The sequence below is a fragment of the Tachyglossus aculeatus genome, chromosome 5, assembly GCF_015852505.1.
Source record: "Tachyglossus aculeatus isolate mTacAcu1 chromosome 5, mTacAcu1.pri, whole genome shotgun sequence".
NCBI classification, from domain to species: Eukaryota; Metazoa; Chordata; class Mammalia; order Monotremata; family Tachyglossidae; genus Tachyglossus; species Tachyglossus aculeatus.
The window spans coordinates 72,969,830-72,985,033 of record NC_052070.1 but is presented as its reverse complement, the minus strand read 5'-3'; the positions used below and the strand labels follow the sequence as shown (position 1 = coordinate 72,985,033).

General features: G+C 41.5%; 1 non-coding gene across 1 annotated transcript; it reads left to right on the top strand.

Annotated features, from left to right (window-relative positions):
* The first annotated feature begins 14,851 nt into the window (after positions 1 to 14,851).
* LOC119928978 lies at positions 14,852 to 14,989 on the top strand. Its single transcript, XR_005451123.1, has one exon. It is a non-coding gene; the product is annotated as a small nucleolar RNA SNORA7 (small nucleolar RNA).
* Positions 14,990 to 15,204: the final 215 nt, after the last annotated feature.

Sequence of the window (15,204 nt, the reverse complement as noted above, 5' to 3'; positions counted from 1 at the left end):
GTGGGTAAGTTGATGCTAGAGGAGTGGAGTGTGTGACCTGGGCTGTAGTATGAGATTACTGAGGTGAGGTAGGAAGGGGCAAATTAATTGAGGGTTTTAAATAATAATAATAATTATTATTATTATGGTATTTATTAAGCCCTTACTATATACCAGGCATTATGCTAAAACTTTGGGCAAGTCACTTCACTTCTCTGGGCCTCAGGTACCTCATCGGTAAAATGGGGATTGAGACTGTGAGCCCCACATCAGACTGGGACTGTGTCTAACCCGATTTGCTTGTATCCACCCCAGTGCTTAGTATCAATCAATCAATCAATCAATCGCATTTATTGAGTGCTTACTGTCTGCAGAGCACTGTACTAAGTGCTTGGGAAGTACAAGTTGGCAACATATAGAGACAGTGGGCTCACAGTCTAAAAGGGGGAGACAGAGAACAAAACCAAACATACTAACAAAATAAAATAAATAGAATAGATATGTACAAATAAATAAATAAATAAATAAATAGAGTAATAAATATGTACAAACATATACATATATACAGGATTATACATTATTACTTAGTAATAATAATAATAATAATGGTATTTATTAAACACTTACTATGTGCAAAGCGCTGTTCTAAGCGCTGGGGAGGTTACAAGGTGATCAGGTTGTCCCATGGGGGGCTCACAGTCTTAATCCCCATTTTGCAGATGAGGTAACTGAGGCACAGAGAAGTCAAGTGACTTGCCCAAAGTCACACAACTTACAGTTGGCAGAGCCAAGATTTGAACCCATGACCTCTGACTCCAAAGCCCGTGCTCTTTCCATTGAGCCACGCTGCTTCTCTAGTACAATGCCTGGCACATAGTAAGCACTTAGCAAATACCACAATTATTATTATTGCTATTGTATGTCTTGAAGACAGGAGGAAATACAAGATTGCAGGGAAGGAGAGAAGTCAGGGCTGGGATATTGAAGCCATGGGAGCAACTATGCTCTCCAAGCTAGTGGGTGTAGAGGGAAAATAGAAGGGGACCTAGAACTAAGCCTTGAGGGACCACCCTACTGTCAGAGGTTGAGAGGCAGAGGAGGGACCAGCAAAAGAGACTGAGAAGGAGTCATCAAGAGAGGACAGTGCCAGTGAATCCAAGGTTGGATAACATTTCATAGAGAAGGGGTGGTCTACAGTGTCAAAGGCGGCTGAGAGGTCTAAGAGGATTCAGATGGAGTAAAGGCCATCAGATCTGGTGAGAAGAAGTTCACTGTTTACCTTAGAGAAGGCTGTTTTAGTGGAGTGAAGAGGGCAGAAGCCAGATGGGAGGGGATCCAGGAGAGAATTGGAGAGGAAGTGGAGACAGCAGGTGCAAACAACTCTTTCAAGAAATTTGGAGAGAAATGGTAAGAGGGAGATGGGGCAATAACTGAAGGTGGCTTGAGAATGAATTCTAATGTCTAGCTCACATAGAAGGCCAACGTTCAGCCAGGCCCAGGTTTTGGGGTGCTACTGAGCTGCAGCCAGACCAGGTTTGGGGTGATCTCAGAGCCCAACTGTGAGAGTGGGGTAGTGGGATGTGAGGAGCTCTTGACTCTGAACCAAATACCCACTCAGAATCAGGTAGCTGAGTGTCCCACCAAGGAAAATAACTTCTGTGAGTGGCTCAGGCTGATGTGTTTCAGGCTAACACACAAGGATTTCCCTAGTCTTGGCTGCTTCTAGAGATGCAAGGGTCAGAGTAGATACTCCTTTGCTGCAGGGTTAATCTGATCCTGCCTCTAGAAAGCAGGAAAGCTTGGCCAGGAGATCACTTCCCTGTGAATAACGCCTGAATGACCTAGGAACCCGCCTCTCTGAAGACAAAAGGAGTCAGAAGGACCAGGCTTCTAATCCCGGCCCTGACAGCCTTCTGCTGTGTGGCCTTGGGCAAGTCACTTAATTTCTCTGTGCCTCAGTTACCTCATTTGTAAAATGGGGATTAAAACTGTAAGCCCCATGTGGAACATGGACTGTGTCCAACCTGTTTATCTTGTGTCTACCCCAGCGCTTAGAATAGTGCCCGGCACAGAGTTACCATTAAAAAAAAGACTGCTGTCTGGCCAGAAGGACGTCTTGCCTCCTTCTTATGCTTTACCCACTAGATTGTCTGAAGAGAGGGATCGCAAAACCTGTAGCACCTTTTAGTAGCAGCTATCAATCAGCCAGATTCTGAGGCCATTTAGGAGACATTCTAAAAGAAAAGATACCCCATCTGTACGACCTCACAGAAAGCTTTTCAGAACTGGTATCGAGTTACCCTAAAGTAATCTGGATAATGAATTTCAACACAGTTGAGACACCATGAATCAATTAGCTTTTTGCAGTTTGTTACTAGATTTGCCCCTTGCTTCATAGCCCACATTTCTAAGAAGCAGTAGATCCATTTTCTTCAAAATGTGAGTAAGAATGAGGGATGGAGAGAAGCATTTTCAACATTTTTGTTAATCTTTCCTAGAAATGTGGATTCCATAAAAGAACCAGTGTTAGCGTAGCAAAATCTACTGTACAGCTACTGCGTGCTGAGCAGTTTATATACAGAGCTTGGGTACATACATTTGAAGTAAAGGATTTGGTTCCCGCCTGCTTCTCTGGCTTCTTTCCCCACACCCCCAGTTGAATTGTAAGCCACAAATAGACACACACTACAAGCATTAAAGAGGAAAAAAAAAAACATAGATACAAATGATAGATATACACATTGGTCCTAAGGTGGTTGATGGGACAACATGACCAGAAAGACAGAGATTACTTAGGGAATGCCTCCTGGAGGAGGTGCTTTTTAGGAGTTAGTTATGAAATTTATTAAGTGCCTTTTATGTGCCATACATTGTTCTAGTTTCCTAGGTACAAGATAATCAGATTAGACAGAGTTCTTGTCCCGAGAGGGATTTACATTCTAAGAGTTAGGGAGAGCAGGTATCTTATTCCCATTTTACAGATGAGAAAACTGAGGCCCAGAGAGGTTAAATGACTTTTTCAAAATCACACAACCATGCAAATCCACGGCTCCTGACTCTTTCCACTCAGCTATGCTTCTTTGCAGTTGCAGGGGGATATGAGTTGGTGGATTTGAGAGGCAGGGAAGAGGTTTCTTGCAGGTGGAAAGACATGACCAATGAATCAGTTGCAAGCAAGTTTTGCATAATATTGAAATGTTTAGGGAAACAGCTCAAGATCCCTGAGGAAAGCAGACAATCTGGCAGTGATGTCAAATCTACACTGACTCTCTACTCTAAGGCAGTTCACTATTGCACAGACCCTGATTTAATGTTAACTATTCTTGGAACCCATTTTGGGATACTGGTTTTTTGAGACTTCATGGCTTACCAAAACCACTGTAGAGTAAGCAAAAACTGTTTTTGACTCCCTATTGTACCTGCCAAAAACAACTGTAGAGCAGACTTCAACTTTATTTCTGGATTAAAAAAAACTTAGCTTGGTTTTAATCAATTAAAGTTGATTTTTTACCGCCGTTGTTACTTAAAAAAAGGAAAGAATGCTTTCTGTTTAATGTGGTCTCACCCACACCTTAATGGACACTTTTGGACTTCCAAGTCTTTTATTGGAGCTGAGTCCCAGGATATCGCATGTACAGTTATTTTCCAAATCTCTACCAAAATTTAAATCATTGTGTTAATTTGAGCAAAATATTTTTTTAATGGTATTTGTTAAAGCGCTTACTATGTGCCAGACACTGTTACTAAGCACTGCTAGTAAGATACAAGCAATTAAGGTTGGACAAAGTTCACGTCCCACATGGGGCTCACAGTATTAATTACCATTTTACAGATGAGATAACTGAAGCACAGAGAGTTAAGTGATTTGCCCATGGTCACACAGCAAACAAGAGGCAGAGCCAAGACTAGAACAAGGCCTTTCTGACTCCCAGGCCATGCTGTATTTGCTAGACCAGGCTGCTTTTCATGTTCACAGTAGAATGTGCCTTCCTGGATGAGGTCCCAGACACTACATTTATTCCACCCTGTTTGGAGGCCCGGCAGCGTCTGCTGCTGAGTAGATACCCCAAGATAGTCTCTTCTCCACTGGGATTGTTGGGCACAACCAACAATCTTGCGACGCATACAAGGGGCCCAAGTGAGAGAGCGTAATTTTTCTCGCTATTATTGAAAACAGTTTTAGTGCACTGTGGGATACGTCATACTTGCACTGGGATAGTGCGGCATACTAGGTGAAAACTAGGAGTCAATTGCATCAGATCCAGCAGCATATGCGAACTATAATCAAAGAGCCGTGTTTCCTTCAGAGGCGAAGCTTTGTAAGAATCGTAAGACAAGGAAGCAAAAGCGAACACAGCTTCAGGAGCTGCAAATGACAAACCCAACAGCACAGCAAGGGACAGCCTTTGTGTGTGCACAATATCACCGTGATTGTGGGTCCAACATCGACCTTTTTAGTCACTCATGAACCCAAAGGTGAATCAGTGATAGCTTCAGTGAATATTAAGAACAGCTATACATATATTTCCTCAAATAAGAAGCAGAGTGGTCTAGTAGATAGAACATGGTTCTGAGAGTCAGAAGGACTTGGATTCTAACCCCAGCTCTGCCACCTGTCTGCTGTTACCTTGGACAAGTCACTTCACTTCTCTGTGTCTCAGTTAGCTCATCTCTAAAATGGGGATTAAGACCGTAAACCCCTTGTGGGACATGGACTGTGTCCAATCTGTTTAGCTTGTATCTACCCCAGCACTTAGTACAGTGCCTGGCACACAATAAGCACTTAACAAATACCATTAAAAAGTGCCTTTGCATCTTTTGCTGCATCCCCATCTAGCCAGATTTTCCTCCTGTCATAGACCAACCAGTGTCCTTTTTCAGTTCTCCACTGGCCCCGCTTCCTGTCACTCCTCCAACCTTGAATTCTTCTTGCCTTTCAGTTCCTGGGCTCACCAGTGCTGCTGCTCTCCTTGTGCTCGTCTAATCGATTCCAAATTGGAATGGGGAGTGAAGGGTCACGTTCTCCACCCATCCCCATAGTAACTGCTACTTTTGGCTTGGCAGAGCTGGGATGCTGCAGAACAACACAGGGAAAAGTCTCTGAGCTGCACTTCTATTTTTGAAGTTCCTGCCTGAAGTCTTAGAAAGTACTAGAAAGACTAGATGAGTCTCCCACAGCTTCTGACTGCTTACCCTAAGGCTAGCCCATGTCACCTCATAATCTCGCCTCACTTGCTAAGCAAGTTATCATTCTTGAAAGCAATTTGGTAGAAGAGCTGAGATGGGACCCTTGATTTATGAGCTGACTTTTGGATGCCTAAACTAAATCAAGAATTTCTTCACTCAACCCTGTGGATCTTGGAGTTTCCAGGAAGAAAGGATAGAACTCCAATTTCCCTTGAAATCCCGTGATCTGAATTGAGGTCTTAAAGGCACACATGGCCCAATCATTCATTTATTCATTCAATCGCATTTACTGAGCACTTACTGTGTGCAGAGCACTGTACTAAGCACTTGGGAAGTACAAATCGCCAACATATAGAGACGGTCACTAAACAACGGGATCACAGTCTAGAAAGGGGACACAGACAACAAAACAAAACAAGTAGACAGGACAATACAGGTGTCGATCCCACAGGTGAAATTGGATAATTGTTAAGCAGGGGAATACTGAATTTACAGATGGTGAAAAGGACCAGATTGACAGCCCTAGAAAAATGAAACTCCTTATTTATCCCCAGAATGGGTACAAACACTTTGGTCATCATCAATCATCATCAATCGTATTTATTGAGCGCTTACTATGTGCAGAGCACTGTACTAAGCGCTTGGGAAGTACAAATTGGCAACATATAGAGACAGTCCCTACCCAACAGTGGGCTCACAGTCTTCAGGCTTGTCAATCTGGAACCTTTCACTCAAGTTGGAGTAGTTTAGAATAAAAGGGAACCCTTCAGGAAAACAATTTTCTGAAAAAAACTTCCACCCTGTCACCCATCTTTGTTCTCAAAGGAAAGCCAGAAACACTCAGCATATACTCTGACATATCTGGATACTAGGTGATGATCACACTGACGCTGTTTATTTTCCTGATGGGTGTGCTGCTAAGTGTGTTACACTCTGTACATCCTTTATTATGCCATGGATTATTCATTTTTTTATTTTCTCAGCATCTGACTGGCAGTTTTAGAAATCAAATTATAGTCTATTGAGTGCCAGAGGCTCCAGCCCTCTGACTGAGCTACTAAATCAGGCTAATTGAAACAACAAATATGCCTGAATTGTAGTTCCTAGAGAAAATGTAGCCCTCGGAATACATTACGATTACTTCTGAGTTGACTAGACTTATTGACAAGTTGGTATTTTTGCTACAGCTTTTGATTTGTATTGACTCAAAGAAGTAAGGAATTAATTTTGAGAGTCCAAATTTGCCTTTGTCCCTAGCACAGACACATTTCAGAAAACCTGAAATGGAACAACTACTCATGGAAGATCTTCAATAGATTACAAATTCTGCCTGAATCAGCCAAGATTGAAAAACCTTAACAACCTGACTGTGGCTCCAGGTTAGTGAGAAATGATTTGAGCCCTCCTGGGTCCTTTACAGTCACCAGGCATCAGTGTCACATACCCTGTGATCCATTTTGCCAAATCAGCTGTACTGTTGATCATTTCAACGGAGGAAAAAGAATACAATGGGTCTAAAAGGCTGAATTACCTATTTCACTTATAAATGTCGTGCACCTAGGCCAAAATTGGGGCTAGAACTAGGGGGAATTTAGAACTCACTCCAAAATCTACTGATTTAGAAAATAAATTGTGGCCTTCAGACTTAAGAGTAGTCAGTATAGTACTTTTCACCCATATTAACTCATTCGAAAATAAAAAAAGAAAGAAAAAGACGAAATCAAAAGCAGATTTTAAAGACTAGCTGGGGAATTATTGGAAGGAGACAGTTCACTGGCACTTGGAGGAATTGGAAAAGGAATCGACCAAAAGAATGTAAAGGCCTGATCGAAGAATGCAATTTTCCAGAAGATCTCCACTGTACAAGGAGATGCATACCCAGATAAATATGTACCAAGCAGATATTTAAGCATTTTGCATGCCACCAAAATAAGCATTAAATTTATCTGAAGGTCAAGCCAGTATTTTTATGAGATATTTATGGGACAAGTAGAAAATGAACGGCAGCCTGATCACGTTAGCTCCTTTCACCCAACATTAAATCATACTAAAAAAAGAGAGAGAATAAAGAAATAGTAGGGAATATTCATGGTGGTGTGAATGGACTGGCAGCTGAGAAGGACAGAGAGAAGACCCAATCTGCTTGTTTTTAGAGGCAAGACTCTGAGCTATAACAAGAGAAAGTCTGGAGAGCAGATCATGGCAGGGTTTGGAAGGAAAGTGGTTAGATGTTAACCCTGGATGAGCTGGGAGAGATGGCTAAGTGAAGGCTGTTTCTGCATCTGCTTCAGGTTCCTTCATGCTGGGGCTGCTTTGGCTTATTGTGGCTACAATTCTGCTGCTGTGATATAAATCTGGGAATACAATCCTAACGTATGCAAAGTCTACTTAGTAAATTTAAGAATAAGCTTGAAAATCAGTGTGGCCTAGTGGAAAGAGCATGAGTCTGGGAGTCAGAGGATCTGGATTCTAATCCTGGCTCCAGTAACTCTGCCAATTCTGCTAAGTCTACCAATTGCTGTGTGACTGTGGGCAACTCACTCTACTTCTCAATGTCTCAGTTTTCTCATCTGTAAAATGGGGATTAAATCCTATTCCCTCCTACTTAGACAGTGAGCCCCATGTGGGACAAGGACTGTGTCCAACCTGATTCAACTAAAACAGTGCTTGACACATAGTAAGTGCTTAACAAATACCATAATAATAATAATAAGAATAATAAGAACTTGATTGCCAGATGACATTTCAGGAGATTCTGTGTTCCTAACACACAGCCAACCTAATCTGGGCAAGATTGCAGAGCGGTGAGGGGAACAACATTCCTGGGTAGTGTCTGTCAATTGGACCTACTCCTAGGTCAAGCAGAAAACCTGCAAAAGCATGCAACAATTTATCCAACTCATCCTCATCTGCCCTACCACAAACCCACATCAACACAATTCTATTCTGTAAGAATGCTGCACTCATTTCGGTCCAAAAAGTTTTGCTATTGGATCTCTCAGCTTGCTCTTGGTCTGCTGCACAAATATTTTCTCTTCTTCGTTTCCAGTCTGCTAGGTGTGAGGTCCATCTGTCAACTTGCAGTGCTAAAAAACATCAAAGGAGGCAATCACTAGGCCAGAAATCCGTGTCTGTACAGGCTCAACCATGCCAGGCACTGTACTAAGCACTGAAGTGGATACACGATAATCAGGTTGGACGCGGTCCCTGTCCCACATAAGGCTCAGAGTCTTAACCCCCATTTTACAGATGGGGTAACTGAGGTACAGAGAAGTTAAGTGACTTGCCCAAGGTCACACAGCTGACAAATGGTAGAGCTGGGATTAGAACCCAGGTCCTCTGAGTCTCAGTCCTGTGCTTTTTCCACTAGGCTATGCTGCTTCTCCGTGGAAAGAGTATGGGCTTTGGAGTCAGAGGTCATGGGTTCAAATCCTGGCTCCACCAATTGTCAGCTGTGTGACTTTGGGCAAGTCACTTCATTCATTCATTCAATTGTATTTATTGAGCACTTATTGTGTGCAGAGCACTGTATTAAGCACTTCCTCAGTTCCCTCATCTGTAAAATGGGGATTAAGACTGTGAGCCCCACCTGGGACAACCTAATCACCTTGTATCCCCCCAGTGCTTACAACAGTGCTTTGCATATGGTAAGCACTTAACAAATACCATCATTATTATTATTATTATTCTCTTCGGGCCAATTATAGAAAATGACAGCAAAATCAGGCTGTAAATCCTCCTTTGTTTGTGATGAAAATTAAAATGCTTCTGTTCATATCATTCAGTCAATCAATAGTATTAATTTTCTTTGTAATGAAAATAAGATTGCTTCCATTTATATCATTCAATCAATCAATCAGTAATATTGAGTGCCCACTAGGAGCAAGGCATTTTATGAAACACTTGGGAGAGCACAATAGAGGTAGGGGACATGAGTTTATAATCTAATTGGGAAGATCTATAATTTACAAATAAGAAGGAAGATGTGGCAAAGTAATGGAGTATGTAAATCAAACAGACTGTGAGTACAGAAGTGCTAGAGTGGTGCTTAAATGGTACAAACATGCAGAGATAATAGTGGGGAGGATGTGATCTGGATGGGGAGAAAAATCAATCAGGGAAATCTTCTTGGAGAAAGTGGGATTTCAGAAAGGCTTTGAATATAGCGAGAACTGTAGCCTAACAGATATGTAGGGAAAGGGGTTTTTAGGTAGGAACCAGAAGTCAGAGCTGGGAGAATTGAGTGGGTTAGGATTCAGCCTTTAAAAAAAAAGAAAAAGTTGTGGGATGGCTTTTGTATAATTATAGCTAGGGAAATAAGGAAATGAAATGTGAAGCAGCATGGCCTAGTGGAAAGAGCTTGTGACTGGAAGTCAGGGAACCTGAGTTCTAATTCTGGCTCTGCCAATTGCTTGATGTGTGACCTTGGCCAATTCACTTAGCTTCCCTGTGCCTTAGTTTCCTCAAATGTAAAATGGGGATTCAATACCTGTTCTCCCTCCTTCTTACACTATAAGCCCCATGCAGGAAAGGGACTGTATCCAACCTAATTAACATATATCTATTCCAGTGCTTAGAACAGTGTTTGACATATAGTAAATGCTTAACAAATACCATAAATTTAAAGACGTTTTATGCAGAAATACAGATTTAACTTAAACAAGGTAGCAAAATACTTTCAAGACTATCAAGCCAATCCACTCTTCAAGGCCCACTTTCAAACTGTATTTCCAAAGAAGTACTAGTTTTGCTTCATTTAGATTTGGGCAATAGAAATAATTTCTCATCATTATTACTTCTACGTGATTTTGCGAGATGTTTGATCATTCTGTTTAAACTAAAAGCAAATACGTCACACAAGAGCCAGGAAATAATTCCTTCCTCTGTGCTCCACATTTGTCAGACCCTTATTAGAGTTCAATGTTCGGTTTTGGCCCCCACCTTTTAAAAAGGCATGGAGAAACTGGAATGGGTCTAGAGAAAATGACAGATGGATTAAGGGATTTGATAATAGGTTCTGTGAGGGGAAAGATTAAAAGGGTGTTTATCTGACAAAAGAGAAAGATAATCAATCAGTTCAATAGTATTTACTGAGTGTTTACTGTGTGCAGAGCGCTACACTAAGCATTTGGGAGGGTATACTATTACAGAGTTGGTAGATACATTTCCTGCCCATGAGGATCTTACAGTCTAGAGGGGGAGACAGATATTTAAATAAATTTTGGAAAAGTACATACATGCTGTGGGGGTGAGGGAGAGGTGAATAACAAGTGCTTCAAAAGCACAGATCCAAGGTCATAGATAATGCAGGAGTAGGGGAGATGAGGGCTAGGTCAGGGACGAAATGTGATTTTAATAAGACTTTGAAGGTGGGGAGAGTGTTGGCCTGTCATATATGAAGGGGGAAGGAGTTCTAAGCCAAAGGGAAGACATGGGCAAGAGGTCAGTGATGAGATAGATGAGCTCAAGATAGAGTGAGTCAATTGATATTAGAAGACAGAAGTGTGTGGGCTGGCTTGCAGTAGGAAATCAGTGAGGTAAAGTAGGAGGGGGCGAGCTGATTGAGTGGTTGAAATCCGATAGTAAATGAGTTTCAGTTTGTTGCAGAGGTGGATTGGCAACCACCGGAAGTTCTCAAGGAGTGGGGAGATGTGGACTCAACTTTCTTTTAGAAAAATGATCAGGGCAGCAGACTGAAATTCAGAGTGGAGTGGGGAAACACGTGAGGGAAGGAGGTCAGAGAGGAGGTGCGATATGGTAAGTATTTGGATCAAGGTACTGGCAGTTTGGATGGAGAGGAAGGCGCAGATTTTTGTGGTTGTGAATGTAGAACCAATAGGATCTGGTGACCAATTAAATATGTGGGTTGAAGGAGAGAGATGAGTCAAGGATAATGCCAAAGTTTTGGGCTTGTGAGGCAGAGAAGATGGTGGTGTTGTCTACAGTGATGGGAAAGGCATGAAGAGGACAGTGTTTGAATGGGAAGTTGAGGGTTTTTGTTTTGGACATGTTTAAGTTTGAGATAAAAAAATAATAGTAATAATAATAATAATTGAGGTATTTGTTCAATGCTCGCTATGTGCCAAGCACTGTTCTAAGCACTGGGATAGAATCAAGGTAAGCAGGTTTAACACAGTCCCTGTTTCACTTGGGGCTCACAGTCTTAATCCCCATTTTACAGATGAGGGAACTGAAGCACAGAGAAGTGAAGGGACTTGTCCAAGGTCACAGAGCAGACATGTGGCAAAGCGGACCTTAGTACCCATGTCCTCGGGCTCCCAGGCCTGTGCTATTTCCACTAAACCATGCTGCTTTGTCGGTGGAACATCCACGTAGAGATGACCTGAAGGGAGGAGGAATTGTGAGACTGCAGAGGAGAGAGGTCAGGACTGGAGAGGCAGATTTTGGATTCCGCTGCACAGACATAATAACTGAAACCATGGGCATAAAGAGTTCCTTCAAGGGAGTGGATATAGATGGAAACCCTTTTCTTGAAGGGTTAGTAGGTAGGGAAATCATAACTGCACCATTGCATACAGTAGATTTCAAGAAATAGTATTGGCTGAAAGCCTTGGAACATTTCAAAAGAATTCTTACAGCAAAAAGAAGAATTTTAAGTAGGGCCAAACACTGGGAAAATTAATACCATACTGTCTGTATTATTAAGAATTCATTGAAGACATATCTGTTGGAATGTCTCCTCACTGTATCTGAAAGGCCTTCTCTCATTAATATTATTGTCTTTATGATTAGTATGTGAAACATGTACTTAATCACTGAAAGAAGCAAAAGATTTCTTCCTTTCGTATTTTGAGGTTTTAATGAAGGAAACAGGGAAGGTTTCCCAACACCAATATACCTAGTCTTGAACTAGGTCAGATTGAAAGGTTAGTATACATAGCAATATGTAGAAATATGGAAAAAAACCTAGCTTCTCCATAGAGAATTCTTACTTTTTCCAACACTCTTCTTCCGCACCACTTTTCCCCTAGAAAAATCTCTTAGCAGAGAGTTCACAGCTGTAGGCCTAAGGTATGTTTCCATCTATAGGTCCAAGAGTTCACGTGTCATTTTCTCTTTTTCCAATATGTGTGGAAGGCATTTTTAGCAATTAAGAGTTTAAATAAATTAGAGCTTTTTTCACAAGCTACCTCACCAGCCTTGCAGTCTTAATTCCTCAATACATTTCCCAGTTCTGTAGCTGATTCATACTGAGACCTGGGCAAGATACCTAAAGATCACTCTGTCCATCTCCTTAGTCCCCTTTTCTTCATAATTTTTCACAGTTTTAGGAATTCAGTATTTATGTTTCCCCTTAATAATTTCTTCCTTCTTTTAGCAAACTATTAGTACTTCTTTAAAATGTGCAGTCTCCAGTTCTATCCCTCAGAAATGAAATACAGCTGATGTGCATCATCGTACAGGGCAGCTGGTATGGAGAGTAGGGAGGATTAGATAATAGAACTGTAGAGTTTCATAGCTTCTGATAACTGGGTGTAACAAGCTCCTTCACTTCTGGGAGGTTTATTATTACCATCAGCACTTAGAACAGTGTTTGGCACATAGTAAGCGCTTAACAAATACCATCATTATTATTATCCCATCACACTGCTGCCTCTTTTGACATTCCTGTAACAAACTTTGATTTATACAGCTGCACTTACATCTCTTCTCCATTATGTGGCCTTGAGATCAACAGAATAGATCTAGTACATTTGTGTGTATATATATGTCATCAATAAGGGACCTTTACAAACAGTATACCCTACATGAATCAGACAAGAAATATACAGGGGTCTGTTTAAAATGAGTTTTCATTTGGTTCGACTAAAGTGATCAATTACAGTATTTCAGCAGAGAAATGAAATTAAATGTGGGTATAATTGTGTGTGTGGGGGGGTGTGGGTGTAAATATTATAGTTGAATATCATGAGAAAAAATGGCTCCCTGTGGGAAGAAGGGCAGGAGGATACTCACCGTAGATTCTCTTTCCACCATATGAAAACAATCTGGAAACCAGTGTGTGGCTATACATAGTTAAGCTTTCATCCATTTTGCCATTAGATGTTGCTTTGCCTCCAGATTAAGAAAGTCTTCTATTATAATCTCATTTTAGGCATCACCTATGGTAAATCCTACTTGTAAAGCTTGTTTTTCCTAGATAGAGTTACAGTTGTGTGTCACAGGCCCCTGTTAACAACAAGGCAGAGAGACTGTCAAGATTCAGCCTATAAAATGATTCTAAATGTACCTATTATCTTGCCATTTTTCCAACTCCTACTGTGCCTGATGCTGCTAGGATATCATATACTTCAGGATATCTTGCTAAACAGTGATCTTAGTCTATAGACATTATGTAAGTGTTGGATTTTTTTGGGACATAGTGTGGTTTAGAAAGAAAAAAATAAACTATTATTTTTAAATAATAACCATATTTTGTACATTGTAGCAGGCAATTCTCAATCCCTTATGATTTATAGCATCTTTATCACTTTAATGGTGCTTATCATAACCACAACCACGGTAATGTTAAAAAAGACGCAAACAGCTGGAAATCAAAAGATTGGTCCATAATACAATCTATAAAACTTGAAAACAAAACCAAAAAATCTTTTTGACATTATATGGAGTGATAGTTTTTATGCATCGAGAATGTAATGTGCAATTCTGGTTGCTATATATAATCACACGGAAGAGTTAGAAAAGGATGAGGAGAACCAAAATGACCAAGGGGATGGCTGGCTCTGAAGAAGGCATAGAAGGAAAGGATTAGGATTTCCCTGACTGGAGAGATGAAGGCTGATGGGGAACAGGATTGCAGTTTAAAACATCTTGAAGAGTGTAGACCGGGGACCACAGCGGCTTCAAAGCAAGTTACATCCCTGAATTTACAGAAGGTGTGAAAGAAGGCAACTGTTACACTGTGCCTCAAGTATACCTTGGTGCCAGAGTCCTGGTAGCCTGGACCCATTGATCAGACACCGGTTGGTATTTCTCATGGTTTTATTAATATAAAAATCATTCCTCTAAGATTAGGAATTTGGCCGTTGTGGTAACTTTCTCCACCACCACAGCTATTGTTACAAAATTTCTGAGTTTTCCAGGCTTTCTGAAATGATATCCATGTGCTCAAGCCCTGAACCAGATGCTGCTCTATTCCCTCACACTCTTTTTTTTAATGACATTTGTTAAGCGCTTTACTTACAGTGCCAGGCACTGTACTAAACACTGGGTTAGACCCAAGCTAACCAGGTTAGACACAGTCCATGTACCAGATGGAGCTCACAGTCTTAATCCCCATTTTACAGCTGGAGGAACTAAGGCACAGGTAAGATAAGTGACTTGCCCAGGATCACAAAGCAGACAAGTGATGGATCTAGGATTAGAACCCAGGTCCTTTTGACTCCCAGGACGGTGCTCTATCCACCAAGCCATGGTGCTTCTTTTGTTTGAGAGTACTTGAAATTGCAGACAGGGCTTGCTGCTGGTAGCCTGCTGAACAAAAAGAAGAGTCCATAGAAGCCCAACATACACCCCCCTCCACCCACCCCTGCCAAACTGGTTGTAACAGAGAAATAGAGGAAGGAGACAGCAACATCATCCATCCATCTATCATTAGCAGTAGTGAGTCCCAATTATATGCAGAGCATTGAACTAAATATTTGGGAGGTTATAATAAATGACTGTCCTCTTAGGGTCACACCTGGAGAGTTTCCAGTACTCTACCAGTCTTGGCTATGGGAGGGAGAGTTAGGCAGAGGCCTACCCATTCCATTCCTAGTTTGGGCAGTGGCTGGCGAGTGGAAGGCAATCTGCTGCAAAACTCAACTGTGCTGGGCAACAGTGCAAGGGAGAGAGCCGAGGGCGGAGACAAGAGTTTACTGAGTGGAAAGCGGCAATGGTAAACCACTTCCATATTTTTACCAAGAAAACTCTATGGATACACTACCAGAATGATTGCAGATGGACAGCGGGGCGTTCTGGGAGAGTTGTGTCTGTGGTGTTGCTAGGGGTTGGAAACGACTCAACGGCATAAGA